The following is a 19,361-nucleotide window of genomic DNA, read 5'->3' as shown; positions in this document are numbered from 1 at the left end:
TCTAAGCCCCCTAATAAAATAACAAAGACCCCCAAAATAAAAAATTCCCTACCCTATTCTAAAATACAAAAATTACAAGCTCTTTTACCTTACCAGCCCTGAACAGGGCCCTTTGCGGGGCATGCCCCAAGAATTTCAGCTCTTTTGCCTGTAAAAAAAAAACATACAATACCCCCCCCCCAACATTACAACCCACCACCCACATACCCCTAATCTAACCCAAACCCCCCTTACACTAAGCCCCTGATGATCTTCCTACCTTGTCTTCACCTCACCAGGTATCACCGATCCGTCCTGGCTCCAAGATCTTCATCCAACCCAAGCGGGGGTTGGCGATCCATAATCCGGTGCTCCAAAGTCTTCCTCCTATCCGGCAAGAAGAGGACATCCGGACCGGCAAACATCTTCTCCAAGCGGCATCTTCTATGTTCTTCCATCCGATGACGACCGGCTCCATCTTGAAGACCTCCAGCGCGGATCCATCCTCTTCTTCCGACGACTAGACGACGAATGACGGTTCCTTTAAGGGACGTCATCCAAGATGGCGTCCCTCGAATTCCGATTGGCTGATAGGATTCTATCAGCCAATCGGAATTAAGGTAGGAATTTTCTGATTGGCTGATGGAATCAGCCAATCAGAATCAAGTTCAATCCGATTGGCTGATCCAATGAGCCAATCAGATTGAGCTCGCATTCTATTGGCTGTTCCGATCAAAGGAAGACTTTGGACCCTCTTCTGGACTTCTTCAGTGGATGTCTAGCCCCCGCTTGGGTTGGATGAAGATCTTGGAGCCAGGACGGATCGGTGAACCTGGCATGGTGAAGACAAGGTAGGAAGATCATCAGGGGCTTAGTGTTAGGTTTATTTAAGGGGGGTTTGGGTTAGATTAGGGGTATGTGGGTGGTGGGTTGTAATGTTGGGGGGGGGGGGTATTGTATGTTTTCTTTTACAGGCAAAAGAGCTGAACTTCTTGGGGCATGCCCCGCAAAGGGCCCTGTTCAGGGCTGGTAAGGTAAAAGAGCTTGTAACTTTTTAAATTTAGAATAGGGTAGGGAATTTTTTATTTTGGGGGTCTTTGTTATTTTATTAGGGGGCTTAGAGTAGGTGTAATTAGTTTAAAATTGTTGTAATATTTTTCTTATGTTTGTAAATATTTTTTTATTTTCTGTAACTTAGTTCTTTTTTATTTTTTGTACTTTAGTTAGTTTATTTAATTGTATTTAATTAATTTATTGATAGTGTAGTGTTAGGTTAATTGTAGGTAATTGTAGGTAGTTTATTTAATTATTTTATTGATAGGGTAGTGTTAGGTTTAATTATAACTTAGGTTAGGATTTATTTTACAGGTAAATTTGTAATTATTTTAACTAGGTAACTATTAAATAGTTCTTAACTATTTAATAGCTATTGTACCTGGTTAAAATAAATACAAAGTTACCTGTAAAATAAATATTAATCCTAAAATAGCTATAATATAAATGTAATTTATATTTTAGCTATATTAGGATTTATTTTACAGGTAAGTATTTAGCTTTAAATAGGAATCATTTATTTAATAAGAGTTAATTTATTTCGTTAGATAAAAATTATATTTAACTTAGGGGGGTGTTAGTGTTAGGGTTAGACTTAGCTTTAGGGGTTAATACATTTATTAGAATAGCGGTGAGCTCCGGTCGGCAGATTAGGGGTTAATAATTGAAGGTAGGTGTCGGCGATGTTAGGGAGGGCAGATTAGGGGTTAATACTATTTATTAAAGGGTTAGTGAGGCGGATTAGGGGTTAATAACTTTATTATAGTAGCGCTCAGGTCCGGTCGGCAGATTAGGGGTTAATAAGTGTAGGTAGGTGTCGGCGACGTTGTGGGGGGCAGATTAGGGGTTAATAAATATAACATAGGGGTCGGCGATGTTAGGGCAGCAGATTAGGGGTACATAGGGATAACGTAGGTGGCGGCGGTTTACGGAGCGGCAGATTAGGGGTTAAAAGTGTAATGCAGGGGTCAGCGATAGCGGGGGCGGCAGATTAGGGGTTAATAAGTGTAAGGTTAGGGGTGTTTAGACTCGGGGTACATGTTAGAGTGTTAGGTGCAGACGTAGGAAGTGTTTCCCCATAGGAAACAATGGGGCTGCGTTAGGAGCTGAACGCTGCTTTTTTGCAGGTGTTAGGTTTTTTTTCAGCTCAAACAGCCCCATTGTTTCCTATGGGAGAATCGTGCACGAGCACGTTTTTGAGGCCGGCCGCGTCCGTAAGCAACTCTGGTATCGAGAGTTGCATTTGCGGTAAAAATGCTCTACGCTCCTTTTTTGGAGCCTAACGCAGCATTTGTTTGAACTCTCGATACCAGAGTTAAATTTATGGTGCGGCCAGAAAAAAACCCGCGGAGCGTTAACAGCCCTTTTACCGCCAAACTCCAAATCTAGCCGTAAGAGCGGTGATAATGCTACATTAAAGTCGCCTGCACAAATAACAATTCCTGTAGCAACTGTCAGGAGGTTATCCAGCGACTGCCTAAAAAACCTAGCTTGGGCTCTGTTTGGAGCATATAAGTTTACCAACGTGACAGGCTGGTTATATAAGAATCCCTGAAGAATAAGGAGCCTGCCCTCAGTATCCTGATGTTTAGTAACCAGCTGGAATGGTAGTCTTTTATTAAAAAGTACGCCTACTCCATTTGTTTTGGTAGCATTATGGGAAAAGTATCCTAGGGGATAAGTGCTGGAGGAGAATGTGGGGGCCCCCTCCCGACTAAAGTGTGTCTCCTGGGCAAAAATGATGTCACCCCCCAGCCTGCGAAACCAGTTCAGGGCTATTGACCTTTTTGTTGGGGAGTTGAGCCCTTTTACGTTTTGGGAGATAATTTTTAATTTAGGAACGGCCATGGTATTTTGGGAGTCTAACTATTACAATAGGCCTAGCTTCTGGCGAAGGCAAAAGGTACAACTGTTTACTTGTGTAGTCCCATATACAGTGTAGGCAAAGGTACTTACAGTTTGCTTGTGTTTCTGGTGCCATAAGCTGAGACGTGTGAGTGGTACATGGGATGTGACTAATACAATAAAGGAGTATGTTTCGAGAGACTTTCTGTAGGTGGGGGAAAAAAGAGATACCAGAAGAAAAAGAGAAAGGATATAAGAGAAAAAATAAAATAATAAAAAACATCATAAACAGTACAGTGAAATACAAACCTAACCTACTTAAAGAGGTTATGAGAAGCTCAGTAAATATGAGCTATAGGTCAGGGCTATAAACTTTCTATTATAGTTGCAATATATGGGATCATAACAATCTTAACTAATAATAGCTCTAGCTGCTTTAAACACATTACCCTGGGGAAACAAACATTAACGGTGCGATAAAAATCAAAAGCAAACTATGTCTATCACTACAAATAAACATTTCAGAGTATCTCCTATTTGGAGAGTTTATCTTCAGCGTCTCATATTCCTAACTACCCCTATCATGTTTGAGAGTCAGCTGATCATACCTCATAAGGAAAGGTACTAACAGGGGAGTATTGGCTCTTCATACTACCTTCTGTTAAATGTAATTCTGTCCAGCAATTTGGTTTGTGCATGGATATGGTTACAATGAAAAAAAAAAGAGGAAAACAAAGAGACAAATATAAAGCATTGGATAATTCCTGGAATCTGCTCAACAGACAAACCATTTCTTCTTTGGAAAATTAGTAGAATTAAAACTCAGTTAAAGCCTGGGAAATTTCAGGTAGGGGTATCCAGAACAGCATCTTGTACAGAAGATTGGCTGGCCGAATTTCTATCTCTTCTCATTCTTTTCCGATTGACCGTCATCCCTCCTGATCTTTGAGGTTTAGGAGCACTGGCATCTCGTTGATCTTGGGAGGCATAGGCAGAGGTATATTCAGTTGCTTACAGAAGGGTTCAATATCTTCTAATGTTCTGTAAATGCATGTCTGGGACCCACGGACCACCCTGAGGCAAAATGGGAAGCCCCATCTGTACTGTATATTTAATTCTTGCAGATGTTGTGTTAGGAACCTGGTCTCCCTCCTTTTGGCTAGTGTAAGAGGGCTAATATCTGCACAAACTTGCAATTGATTATCTTCAAAACAGATATTTTGCTTTTTCCGGGCTGCAGTGAAAATCATTTCTTTGTCTTCGAAAAGTTGAAATTTTAAAATCACATCCCTTGGCGGGTCTGCAGGTTTTGGGGGTGGCCTGAGTGCTCGATGTGCCCGATCTAAAGGGATGCAAGGGGAATCCTTTGCATCTATAATGTTATGAAATAACTTTTGTAGATAATCCTCCAATTGTGGGGAAAGGACAGTCTCTGGGATACCCCTGATCCTAAGGTTTTGTCACCTACCTCTATTGTCCAAATCTTCCACGTGGGTTTGTAAATTCTCTATAGTAACGCTCTGTTGATATGTCTGCCTGGAAAGTGTTTCAAGTTCTGAGTTAACGTATTCAGACCCTTTATCTAGATATTCCATCCTATCTCCTAGGTCATTTATGTCTTTCCTGACCTCTTTGAGGCCATCTTTTATAAGCTGACTGACCTGTGATAGTAAGGTGGCAAGGTCATCTTTAGTAGGTAGTGAGCTCAAATCAGCTCTTGTGAGCGGTCTAGAGTTTCTAGAGGACATCTGTGAGTGTATGGAATCATCAGAGTCACTCAGATTATCCTGTGTGTCAGTTGTATGGGTAGACGTAACGTCTAATGGTTTAAAAAATTATTTCAACATAGTTGGGTTCTGTGAAATTTTAAGGTTTTTAGTGTTCTTGGGCACTTTCTTCTGTCCCTTTACAGACATATTGGGCAGCTCAGAATAGGGAAAAAATGGGACCCTTGTAGTTATTTTCACTCACTCGTTATTGCCAGTGCAAGAATTCCTTATATGCAGTATATCACAGTTTACCACAGTGTAGAGTCGCTTTAACAAGTGTGAGTAGCAGCAAGTCTCTATTTTCTATGAAGGAAAAGGATTCAATAAATCCCCAGGGCTAATAGTCAAATCTGAATGTAGCAGGATCTTTAGTAGTGTGTTCAATTACATCGTGTACTGAGCCTGATCTAGGTATTAGTAATGATGTGGAGAAGCATAAGATATATAAGGTAGTTAAGATTGTGACATATAGTGACCGGATTGTGCTTTAGAGCATACTGTTCCTCCCTAGATCAAGCAAGGTGTTGTGATCTGCATGACGGTATCAGCTGTGCCTTCTTGTGATATGGGGCCGCAGTAACCCTAAAATAGCTACAATATAATTATTTGTTATATTGTAGCTATATTATGGTTTATTTTACAGGTACGTATTTAGCTTTAAATAGGAATACTTTAGTTAATAATATTTAATTTATTTCGTTAGATTAAAATTATATTTAATTTAGGGGGGTGTTAGGGTTAGGGTTAGTCTTAGCTTTAGGGGTTAGTACATTTATTAGAGTAGTGGTGAGGTCCGGTCGGCAGATTAGGGGTTAATACTTGAATTTAGGTGGCGGCGATGTTAGGGGGGGCAGATTAGGGGTTAATACTATTTATTATCGGGTTTGAGAGGCAGGAGTGCGGTGGTTTAGGGGTTAATAACTTTATTAGAGTAGCGGCGAGGTCAGGTTGGCAGATTAGGGGTTAATAAGTGTAGGTAAGGTAGCGGCGACATTGGGGGGGGCAGATTAGGGGTTAATAAATATAATATAAGGGTTGGCGATGTTAGGGGCAGCAGATTAGGGGTTCATAGGGATAATGTAGGTTGCGGCGGTATCCGGAGCGGAAGATTAGGGGTTAATTGTGTAATGCAGGTGTCAGTGATAGCGTGGTTGGCAGATTAGGGGTTAATAAGTGTAAGGTTAGGGGTGTGTAGACTTGGGGTACATGTTAGGGTGTTAGGTGCAGACTTAGAGGGTGTTTCCCCATAGGAAACAATGGGGCTGCGTTAAAAGCCGAACACTGCTTTTTTGCAGGTGTTAGGTTTTTTTTCAGCCTAAACTGCCCCATTGTTTCCTATGGGGGAATCGTGCACAAACAGGTTTTTCCAGCTAGCCGCTACCATAAGCAACGCTGGTATTGAGTTGAAGTGGCGGAAAATATGCCTGCACGCTCCCTTTTTGGAGCCTAACGCAGCCCTTCAGAGAACTCTAAATACCAGCATTGTTTAGAAGCAGCGCTAGAAAAAAAAGACGCGTAGCTAACGCACCCCTTTGGCTGCAAAACTCTAAATCTAGGCATTTGTTAATTATCTTCTCTTTTTTTCTTAGTGTTATTTTTAATACTTTAGGTAATTCACCTTGATGGTAGTTTTTATTACAAGATATAGTATCTATTTTTAGGTATAAGAAGATGTTTAGAATATGTCAGAATCTATATTTATTCTTATTTTCTTTATCATATTCCTGTGATCTTGTTGTATATATCTAATTTTAATGGTTGGTTAGACTATGATGTTTGTATGATATTTTATATACTTTAATAATAGTTTTTAAACAATCCTCCTACATGTTTAAATATGTCAGAAAATAATCTTTTTATAATTGGTATGTTTTATACCATATATGAACATGTATGTTTCACATACAAATAAAACATTTGTTTGAAATTCAAGAAAGCAATAATGTCTTCAGAACTGTTTATTTGAACAATGTAGTTATGAAATAAGTGTCCTTTAGTCAACTATGCATGTAACAAATGTATGCATATATAATTTAATTAAAGGGACAAAAAAATAGAATTTTATCATGTTCATCAAACAAAATAATGTAAAAAACTTTTATTTTCCTTTAAAAAATGTAACTAAAGGGCTCAAGTTAGCTCATTAATGGGCAAAGAATGCAAGCAATGAACATTCAAACTCAGCCAAAAATACTATGAAGGAGATAAGAGTGGCCCGATATTGGCTAGGAAATTAAAAAGGAGAATAAATAGAAACTATATCCTATCACTGTACAATAAACAAAATACAGAGATACATACCTCTGAGCAGATTTCTGAATCCTTCAGGCAATATTATGAGCAACTCTATAACTTACAAGATAAATGAACCCCAACAGCGATAGAGATATAAGAGAATATTTGAAAGATATACCCCTTCCGCGTTTGTCCGTGGAGCAAAATAAAACTCTTTCAGCGCAGGTCACCTATACAGAGATTAAGAATGTAATTACTCAGCTACCAGCAATCAAAGCCCCTGGCCCAGATGGCTTTACTAACCAATATTTCAAAAAATTCAGGGACATACTAATACTGCATATCCGTCCCCTCTTTAATGCTATCTCTGAGGAGTCACCCTTTGCACCGACAGGTCTGGAAGCACATATCACGGTCCTACCAAAACAGGGCAAACCACCTAACAGAGCTGAAAATTTTCACCCTATCTCTCTGCTGAACGCAGACATTAAAATCTATGCGAAAGTGCTCGCAAACAGGCTCAAATTAATACTACCACATATAAATTCCAATGACCAGGTGGGCTTTATTTACTCACGGGAAGCTAAAGACAACACTGTGAGGGCTTTTCACCTAATTGCACACTTGCAAACACACAGGATACCAGCAGTGGTGGTCTCAACCGACGCAGAGAAAGCCTTCGACCGTTTCGGTTGGGCCTTCTTGCGTCAGACACTAAAAACATTTGGGGTAGACAACTCTTTTATATCAAAGAGCTTCGCTTTATACACAACCCCAGTGGCGCGAGTGAGAATGAATGGTATTCTATCAGAGAAATTTAACATAACCAATGGGACCAGGCAGGGGTGTCCCCTATCCCCTCTGTTTTTCGCCTGCGTAGTGGAGACCTTGGCATCAAAAATAAGAGCTAATATAGGTATCTCAGGTATTAGAATAAAAGACAAGGAACATAAGACGCTGCTGTATGCAGACAATATTTTATTTTTCCTGACTAACCCTCTAAATTCAGTCCCCCAATTGCTTCGTGAGTTAGACCACTTCCAATTAGTCTCCAATTTCTTAGTCAATAAGAATAAATTTGAAATGTTGATTTTGCAAAGCAATGATAACCTTACCACGTGCATTCGGGAGATATGCTCCTTCACAGCTCAAAAATCGGGCCTCAAGTACTTAGGAATCACATTAGCCCCTTCTGTCCACGAAATGTTCTCTCTAAATTATAAATCCCTACAGAAGTCCATTGTTAAGGACATGTCCTCATGGCGATCCCAACGCATCACCTGTTTAGGTAGAATAAACACGATAAAAATGAACATTATGCCTCGACTTTTGTATTTATTTCAGTCCTTGCCCATAACCCTCCCCTCAATTTACCTGACGAACCTACAGAACATTATTTTTGACTACATATGGGACAGAAGTAGGGCCAGAATTAATAAGAGACTCATGCACTTACATGTTAAGAATGGAGGACTGGGTGTTCCCAACCTCAAAAAATACAGGCAGGCAGTATTCATGCAAAGAGTAGTGGACTGGTTCACAAACTATAATAATAAGGCTTGGGTAACCCTAGAACATGACATTTCAGAGCAGAGTCACCTGGGGACCCTGTGCTGGCAGATGCGGGTCTTATTACCGATTAGCATATCTCAAAATGCAGTAATTCATGAAACGTTTAAGGCATGGGATGGAATCATCGTGGAGTATCCGCATGTCTCCTCGAGGTTCTCCCCTTTGACTCCCCTTACTAACAATTTGGATTTTGCACCGGGAATTAATATTTTGAGGGCTCCCCAATACAGGAATAACTTGAGAGCTGTACTGATGTTACACTTGGGGAATGAAAAGAGATTGAAATCCTCCAGAGAATTATCAGATGAAGGGTTATCTATTTTTGAGAACTGTTTTTTGTTATGACAGTGTCACTCATATATTTTTAAACATACAGACAGAAGCAATTTCTTACACCCTTTAACTTCATTTGAGGTATTGTGTAACTCTCCCACACTGAATAGAAGAACTCTCACACTTGCATACTCTATCTTGCAACAGACTGCGACTATACCACACTACATAAATAGCTGGGAGAGGGAGCTGAATATTGAATTATCACACATAGATAGGTCATGTATGTTCGCTTCAATTGCTAAGACCTCTGCTTCCAGCAAAATAATAGAATTAAACCTTAAGATTATTCAGAGGTGGTACTACACACCCTCTAGGATCCATAAAATATTCCCCTCCACTAATGATTGTTGCTGGAGATGCGGGGAAAAACCGGGGAACATGACACATATTTGGTGGACGTGCTCCCCCCTACAAAAAATGTGGGAGAAGATAGCGAAAGAAATGTCAATTATGTTAGAAATGGAGGTACTAGTAGAACCGACAATATGGCTTTTTAATATCACATATGGCAAATTTAAGGGCTTTAAAAAGAATATGCTATACATAGCAAGTAATAGCTTCAAACTACTGGTAGCAAGAGGCTGGAAAATAAGGAATTCCCTACACTAGCACAATGGCATCATCAGTTGAAATATCTACTAGACCTAGAGGAGTACGCCTTTTTAAGGAGTAATAGGTTAGATACATATACTCAGATGAAGGTTGCCTGGGAGACATATCAATAACCTATCAAGACAACAGCCTACAGACTCAGTGACTTAGTAGAACTCAGGACATAAGATGCCTTAAGGTAAAGATTAAGCGACTTGATTTGTCTCTTTTGCTGTGAGGAAGACTTGCAGGGGAACGCAGCTGAATCAAACCAAAAGAGTGCACTATATATATACATATATACATATGTACATTGATATATTAATATAACCATAGTTCTTGTATTTTCATATGATGATAAAGATATAAAATGTAACCGTTTTTTACTGCAAATATGCTTGGAACTTTACTGTATAATGGCTTATTCTTTTGTTATTGTCATTTTCAAGCTGTAATTGGATTTTTGTTTCAATAAAGCTGTTTTCAAAAACAAAACAAAACAAAAAAAAATGTAACTAAAATTTCATTATTAAATGTTACCACAATTATTTAAATGAGAGTTAAGTCATGCTTATTCTGTTCACATAGGTTATTTTCTATAGAATACAAGCACATATTCTATTGAAATCAACTGTAAAATATGTATTAATAATACATTTTAACATTGAGATGAGTTCATCCTATGTTTTTTTTTCTAAACATAATTATATATTTTAATGTCTGAGTTTAATACCCCTTTAATTAGATTAAGAGAACAAACAAAAGGGGGAAAAATTACTTCCTATTCTTTCCCCTCTTCCCACTACAGGGAGGCTCTGACCTCCGCTGTTGTGTCCTACTTGGAATTTGTAGAGGAGGAGTACTGTCAGGGGTAGGGGATGGAGGAGGTAGATGGGGAGGAGATGGAGAAGGCACAGGTGGTAATGCAGGGGCTGCAGAAAGGCCAGAGAGAACTGGTGCCACTTGTCCTCTCTGCTGTAATAATAGTGCCATTAGCGCCCTCTTCATCTGGGTGTTCTCTCTGACGTCTGCCTAAAGGAGTTGTAGCTCTTTAATTATTGTTATTGTATTATGCCAGTTGGTTATTATGCTTTTCTTTTCAGTAACCCCCTCATGAATCCAACATTTGAGATGGCTTTTGGAATCTCTTCTAAATCCCCAGCTTCTTTTTCAGGTGACTCTTGCACAGGTAGATCCTCCTTACTATCTGGGGTCCCATGTTCAGGGGAGAATGCAGGGGGTTCTTCTGGAGAAAAGCTCCAAGGTGAGTCCAATCTGGTGCCATGTGTTGAGCCAGGAGAAGTAGGACACTCAAAATCCGATTCCTCATGTTGTGATGGGCTTGTTGAGATTTGTCTCCTGGGTGAAGTGGTCCATTTTTCCTCTTCCTTTTAATTTGCCCTTGACTCTGCAGAAGAGACTGTATAGGTGTAAAAAAAAGTAGACATGATTAACAAATAATTATCAATACAGATGGTAATATGAATATTATCTTTAATATTGTACAAATGCACCTTTAATATGTCTTAGTAATGAGAAATTGCAAAACGCATTCAAATATCAGTTTTTAGTATTCACAAATTGTGTTTTATGTCAAATGCATATGCACATCACTATTACGCAATTAAATGTTAATTTCCAAAATTATTTACAAACACATCATGATCTTTTTGTGTCAATAGGATTAATGTGCTCTCAGACCAATGTTTTCCAAACAGTAAATTTTGCGCTTGGGAGACTCATTTGCAATCTCCTTGAAATGTAGCATATCAGAAATGATGTTGCACATTGCATGAACACATTTCATAATATTAAAAAATATATTTTTATTTATTTAATAATTTAATTAATGTTGAAAATATGTAATAACACTATGTAGACATATACAGGGAGTGCAGAATTATTAGGCAAGTTGTATTTTTGAGGATTAATTTTATTATTGAACAACAACCATGTTCTCAATGAACCCAAAAAACTCATTAATATCAAAGCTGAATATTTTTGGAAGTAGTTTTTAGTTTGTTTTTAGTTTTAGCTATTTTAGGGGGATATCTGTGTGTGCAGGTGACTATTACTGTGCATAATTATTAGGCAACTTAACAAAAAACAAATATATATCCATTTCAATTATTTATTTTTACCAGTGAAACCAATATAACATCTCAACATTCACAAATATACATTTCTGACATTCAAAAACAAAACAAAAACAAATCAGTGACCAATATAGCCACCTTTCTTTGCAAGGACACTCAAAAGCCTGCCATCCATGGATTCTGTCAGTGTTTTGATCTGTTCACCATCAACATTGCGTGCAGCAGCAACCACAGCCTCCCAGACACTGTTCAGAGAGGTGTACTGTTTTCCCTCCTTATAAATCTCACATTTGATGATGGACCACAGGTTCTCAATGGGGTTCAGATCAGGTGAACAAGGAGGCCATGTCATTAGATTTTCTTCTTTTATACCCTTTCTTGCCAGCCACGCTGTGGAGTACTTGGACGCGTGTGATGGAGCATTGTCCTGCATGAAAATCATGTTTTTCTTGAAGGATGTAGACTTCTTCCTGTACCACTGCTTGAAGAAGGTGTCTTCCAGAAACTGGCAGTAGGACTGGGAGTTGAGCTTGACTCCATCCTCAACCCGAAAAGGCCCCACAAGCTCATCTTTGATGATACCAGCCCAAACCAGTACTCCACCTCCACCTTGCTGGCGTCTGAGTCGGACTGGAGCTCTCTGCCCTTTACCAATACAGCCACGGGCCCATCCATCTGGCCCATCAAGACTCACTCTCATTTCATCAGTCCATAAAACCTTAGAAAATCAGTCTTGAGATATTTCTTGGCCCAGTCTAAACTTTTCAGCTTGTGTGTCTTGTTCATTGGTGGTCGTCTTTCAGCCTTTCTTACCTTGGCCATGTCTCTGAGTATTGCAAACCTTGTGCTTTTGGGCACTCCAGTGATGTTGCAGCTCTGAAATATGGCCAAACTGGTGGCAAGTGGCATCTTGGCAGCTGCACGCTTGACGTTTCTCAGTTCATGGGCAATTATTTTGCGCCTTGGTTTTTCCACACGCTTCTTGCGACCCTGTTGACTATTTTGAATGAAACGCTTGATTGTTCGATAATCACGCTTCAGAAGCTTTGCAATTTTAAGAGTGCTGCATCCCTCTGCAAGATATCTCACTATTTTTGACTTTTCTGAGCCTGTCAAGTCCTTCTTTTGACCCATTTTGCCAAAGGAAAGGAAGTTGCCTAATAATTATGCACACCTGATATAGGGTGTTGATGTCATTAGACCACACCCCTTCTCATTACAGAGATGCACATCACCTAATATACTTAATTGGTAGTAGGCTTTCGAGCCTATACAGCTTGGAGTAAGACAACATGCATAAAGAGGATGATGTGGTCAAAATACTAATTTTCCTAATAATTCTGCACTCCCTGTACAATTACCCAGTATGTAAACTGGATGAGCAAAACAGTCAAAGAAATCAAAGATTTTCAAACAGCAATTTCTTTAAAAGGCATGTTGTTATGGTTAAGTGCAATAAATGTATAATTTCTTGTTATTGTAATTCTAAACTGTAAAGATGTAATGAAGTTGTTAAAAAAAGTTGTTTTTTTTCGTTACCAGGAGATACGTGGCACAGTTCCCCAGTATCAATCTCTCCTGGGATACCAGCAACGGACACCTTGTATATATATTCACCTGTAGCCTATCCTCCCACAACAGTGGGTGAAGGCCTGTGGTGGCCTGCCATCAGTCCTGGATCCGCTGCACGCTCCTTGGCCAGCTTCTTCTTGAGCTCCCTCTTACAGTCCTGGTAGCGGTGCTTGATAGAGAGAATGCTCCTCCTGTGATTTCCCATTGCATTCACAGCATCCGTGATCTCCTTCCAGATCTTCAGTTTCCCTGTCCCACTGGTCGCTGCTGACTCTATCCTCCTTGCCCTCTGCATATATGTCTCTGTGATCTCCTCTGTCCCTGATGTCTCTCCCCTCCATGCTGTCTCTGCTTTCCCTCTGCTCTCTCCTGTCTGGTCTCCTCTCCTGTCCTCCCTCCTCTCCTCCCTCCTCCTTGCCTCCATGTTGTACAAAAAAAAAAAATGTCAGTGCCCAAATGAAAGGGGATCAAAATAAATAGCTAAAAAGAAAAGTGTCCAAACTGTGAATGGACTTTGTAGAGTAGGTCTAAAGGGTAAAGGGTAAGTCACAAACACAGACAAACTTGAAAACGAACAAAGGGAAATAAAGAGGATAACACAATAGAAATGAATTACAAAATCAACAGAATAAAAGTATGAGAAAAAAGGACTTTTCAAAAGTAATTAAAGACTTGAGTAAGGATAAGAAGATAGGGGAAGGATATGAGTAAAGGGTATATGGGAAGGATAAAGGATTAAAGGGAAGAGGGTATGAAGTGTGTGTATATGTGTGTGTATGTAGTGCTAATGTTACGTGTAACTACCTAGTGAATGTGTTTGTGTGTAAATGAATCTTATATATATATATATATATATATATATATATATACTATGCTTCTAAGTGTAAATAATGTGTAATAAAAAAATATAAAGAAAAACACAGCAGCACTCGCACACACAGCCACAAATACCATCTACTTCACTACCATGCTACACTAACAAAACACTACTGACACACTAACTTACTGACTCACAATGCTATCTCTCTTTCTCCATCTCTCTCTTTCCTAAACCTCCATCACCTTGACCTGTACTTATATACCCCTATAGAAACGCAGGTATGAACCAGGCTTGCACAAACGTGATTGTGCTTGAAATCAGATTGCGATAATTTCTGCTTTCACATTAATAGCGCCCTAATCTTACGTTTTTACTTTCAACTTGTAATACAAATGCAAACCAGCAAGCGCAATTGTCACGCAAACGAGATCGCAATAGCTCTATTTACTTTCGAGATGAAGTGCAAAATACCACTACACTCTAGCCCAAAGTCAGGAAAAATCACTGTATTATAAAAAGGGGATATTTATTATAAATAAAACATATTTATTTATTTTGATGCTTTTTGCCCTAGTCTGGTTTAAAGGCAATGTAGTGGGCTCTATTTAAAAGGTAAAAAAATGTGGCTATGGAAAAAAAAAAAGAAATTTAAACAACTAAAGCATTTTTACATTGCTTTTTTTTTTTAATCCATTACAGTACACAGCTAGAATTGGCTTTGAAATTCATAGCTATTCTAAGCCATTTGAAAACTTGGTTGCTACAGCAGTTTACATTTATAGACATATATCATGTTGCAAAGGTGCCTCATTGTAAAGGCTAAACTATGTTTGAAAATAATTCAGCATCGTTTTGTCTAGTGTTAGTTGGCATCCCAAACAATAATATCTATAGTTTTGTACGGTACCCAATACATGATATCTCACATATCAAACTAACGGCTAGATTTAGAGTTTTGTCGGTAACGACCCACGTAGCTAACGCTGGCTTTTTTCTGGCCGCACCTTTAAAATAACTCTGGTATTGAGAGTCCACAGAATGGCTGCGTTAGGCTCCAAAAAGGGAGCGTACAGGCATATTTAACGCCACTGACACTCTCGATACCAGAGTTGCTTACGGAAGCGGCCAGCTTCAAAAACGTGCTCGTGCTCGTGCTCGTGCACCTGCAAAAAAGCCGCGTTCAGCTCCTAACGCAGCCCCATTGTTTGCTATGGGGAAACACTTCCTACGTCTGCACCTAACACTCTAACATGTACCCCGAGTCTAAACACCCCTAACCTTACACTTATTAACCCCTAATCTGCCGCCCCCGCTATCGCTGACCCCTGCATATTATTATTAACCCCTAATCTGCCGCTCCGTAAACCGCCGCTACTTACATTATCCCTATGTACCCCTAATCTGCTGCCCTAACATCGCCGACCCCTATATTATATTTATTAACCCCTAATCTGCCCCCCACAACGTCACCTCCACCTGCCTACACTTATTAACCCCTAATCTGCCGAGCGGACCGCACCGCTATTATAATAAAGTTATTAACCCCTAATCCGCCTCACTAACCCTATAATAAATAGTATTAACCCCTAATCTGCCCTCCCTAACATCGCCGACACCTAACTTCAAACATTAACCCTTAATCTGCCGACTGGAGCTCACCGCTATTCTAATAAATGTATTAACCCCTAAAGCTAAGTCTAACCTTAACACTAACACCCCCGAAGTTAAATATAATTTAAATCTAACAAAATAAATTAAGTCTTATTAAATAAATTATTCCTATTTAAAGCTAAATACTTACCTGTAAAATAAATCCTAATATAGCTACAATATAAATTATAATTATATTGTAGCTATTTTAGGATTTATATTTATTTTACAGGCAACTTTGTATTTATTTTAACCAGGTACAATAGCTATTAAATAGTTATTTACTATTTAATAGCTACCTAGTTAAAATAATTACAAAATTACCTGTAAAATAAATCCTAACCTAAGTTACAATAAACCTAACACTACACTATCAATAAATTAATTAAATAAAATACCTACAATTATCTACAATTAAACCTAACACTACACTATCAATAAATTAATTAAATACAATACCTACAAATAAATACAATTAAATAAACTAACTAAAGTACAAAAAATAAAAAAGAACTAAGTTACAAAAAATAAAAAAATATTTACAAACATTAGAAAAATATTAAAACAATTTTAAACTAATTACACCTACTCTAAGCCCCCTAATAAAATAACAAAGCCCCCCAAAATAAAAAAATGCCCTACCCTATTCTAAAATTAAAATAGAAAAGCTCTTTTACCTTATCAGCCCTTAAAAGGGCCCTTTGCGGGGCATGCCCCAAAGAATTCAGCTCTTTTGCCTGTAAAAAAAAAACATACAATACCCCCCACCAACATTACAACCCACCAACCACATACCCCTAATCTAACCCAAACCCCCCTTAAATAAACCTAACACTAAGCCCCTGAAGATCTCCCTACCTTGTCTTCACTTCACCGGGTTCAGCGATCGGTCCAGAAGAGGGTCCGAAGTCTTCATCCAAGCCCAAGTGGGGGCTGAAGAGTGACGTCCATCCTCCGGCTGAAGTCTTGATCCAAGCGGTGGCTGAAGAAGTCCATCATCGGGCTGAAGTCTTGATCCAAGCCGGCGCTGAAGAAGTCCATCATCGGGATGAAGTCTTCTATCAAGCGGCATCTCCAATCTTCTTTCTTCCGGAGCCATCTTCTTACAGCCGATGCGGATCCATCCTCTTCTACAAACGCCTACTCGCCGAATAACGGTTCCTTTAAATGACATCATCCAAGATGGCGTCCCTTGAATTCCGATTGGCTGATAGGATTCTATCAGCCAATCGGAATTAAGGTAGGAATATTCTGATTGGCTGATGGAATCAGCCAATCAGAGTCAAGTTCAATCCGATTGGCTGATCCAATCAGCCAATCAGATTGAGCTCGCATTCTATTGGCTGATCGGAACAGCCAATAGAATGCAAGCTCAATCTGATTGGCTGATACAATCAGCCAATCAGATTTTTCCTACCTTAATTCCGATTGGCTGATAGAATCCTATCAGCCAATCGGAATTCGAGGGATGCCATCTTGGATGAAGTCCCTTAAAGGAACCGTCATTCAGCGAGTAGGTGTCGGTAGAAGAGGATGGATCCGCGTCGGCTGGAAGAAGATGGCTCTGGAAGAAAGAAGATTGAAGATGCCGCTTGATAGAAGACTTCATCCCGATGATGGACTTCTTCAGCGCCCGCTTGGATCAAGACTTCAGCCGGAGGATGGACGTCACTCTTCAGCCCCCGCTTGGGCTTGGATGAAGACTCAGACCCTCTTCTGGAACGATCGCTGAACCCGGTGAGGTGAAGACAAGGTAGGGAGATCTTCAGGGACTTAGTGTTAGGTTTATTTAAGGGGGGTTTGGGTTAGATTAGGGGTATGTGGGTGGTGGGTTGTAATGTTGGGGGGGTATTGTATGTTTTTTTTTTACAGGCAAAAGAGCTGAATTCTTTGGGGCATGTCCCGCAAAGGGCCCTTTTAAGGGCTGGTAAGGTAAAAGAGCTTTTCTATTTTAATTTTAGAATAGGGTAGGGCATTTTTTTATTTTGGGGGCTTTGTTATTTTATTAGGGGGCTTAGAGTAGGTGTAATTAGTTTAAAATTGTTGTAATATTTTTCTGATGTTTGTAAATATTTTTTTATTTTTTGTAACTTAGTTCTTTTTTATTTTTTTTACTTTAGTTAGTTTATTTAATTGTATTTATTTGTAGGTATTGTATTTAATTAATTTATTGATAGTGTAGTGTTAGGTTTAATTGTAGATAATTGTAAGTATTTTATTTAATTAATTTATTGATAGTGTAGTGTTAGGTTTAATTGTAACTTAGGTTAGGATTTATTTTACAGGTAATTTTGTAATTATTTTAACTAGGTAGCTATTAAATAGTTATTAACTATTTAATAGCTATTGTACCTGGTTAAAATAAATACAAAGTTGCCTGTAAAATAAATATTAATCCTAAAATAGCTACAATATAATTATAATTTATATTGTAGCTATATTAAGATTTATTTTACAGGTAATATTTAGCTTTAAATAGGAATAATTTATTTAATAAGAGTTAATTTATTTAGTTAGATTTAAATTATATTTAACTTAGGGGGGTGTTAGGGTTAAGATTAGAGTTAGCTTTAGGGGTTAAAACATTTATTAGAGTAGCAGTGAGGTCCGGTCGGCAGATTAGGGGTTAATACTTGAAGTTAGGTGTCGGCGATGTTAGGGAAGGCAGATTAGGGGTTAATACTATTTATTATAGGCTTATTGAGGCGGGAGTGAGGCGGATTAGGGGTTAATACATTTATTATAGTAGTGGCGAGGTCCGCTCGGCAGATTAGAGGTTAAAAAGTGTAGGTAGGTGGCGGCGACGTTGGGGGCGGCAGATTAGGGGTTAATAAATATAATATAGGGGTCGGCGGTGTTAGGGGCAGCAGATTAGGGGTACATAGGGATAACGTAGGTGGTGGCAGTGTGCGGTCGGCAGATTAGGGGTTAAAAAATTTTAATAGAGTGGCGGCGATGTGGGGGGACCTTGGTTTAGGGGTTCATAGGTAGTTTATGGGTGTTAGTGTACTTTAGAGCACAGTAGTTAATAGCTTTATGAACCGGCGTTAGCCCAGAAAGCTCTTAACTCCTAGCTTTTTTCTGCGGCTGGAGTTTTGTCGTTAGATTTCTAACGCTCACTTCAGCCACGACTCTAAATACCAGCGTTAGAAAGATCCCATTGAAAAGATAGTGGGGGGACCTCGGTTTAGGGGTTCATAGGTAGTTTATGGGTGTTAGTGTACTTTAGAGCACAGTAGTTAATAGCTTTATGAACCGGCGTTAGCCCAGAAAGCTCTTAACTCCTAGCTTTTTTCTGCGGCTGGAGTTTTGTCGTTAGATTTCTAACGCTCACTTCAGCCACGACTCTAAATACCAGCGTTAGAAAGATCCCATTGAAAAGATAGTGGGGGGACCTCGGTTTAGGGGTTCATAGGTAGTTTATGGGTGTTAGTGTACTTTAGAGCACAGTAGTTAATAGCTTTATGAACCGGCGTTAGCCCAGAAAGCTCTTAACTCCTAGCTTTTTTCTGCGGCTGGAGTTTTGTCGTTAGATTTCTAACGCTCACTTCAGCCACGACTCTAAATACCAGCGTTAGAAAGATCCCATTGAAAAGATAGGATACGCAATTGGCGTAGGGGGATCTGAGGTATGGAAAAGTTGCAGCTGCAAAGTGAGCGTTAGACCCTTACCTACACAACTCTAAATACCAGCGGTAGCCCAAAACCAGCGTTAGGAGCCTCTAACGCTGGTTTTGACGGCTAACGCCAAACTCTAAATCTAGCCGTTAATTAGTTAAAAATACAGGCTTTGGGTCTGTAAAACAAAATCAGTTTTATTCCTGATGTTTATGACAAAAGTGT

Source organism: Bombina bombina, chromosome 2 (genome assembly GCF_027579735.1).
Source record: "Bombina bombina isolate aBomBom1 chromosome 2, aBomBom1.pri, whole genome shotgun sequence".
Classification (NCBI taxonomy): domain Eukaryota; kingdom Metazoa; phylum Chordata; class Amphibia; order Anura; family Bombinatoridae; genus Bombina; species Bombina bombina.
Note: the sequence above shows the minus strand (reverse complement) of the source record.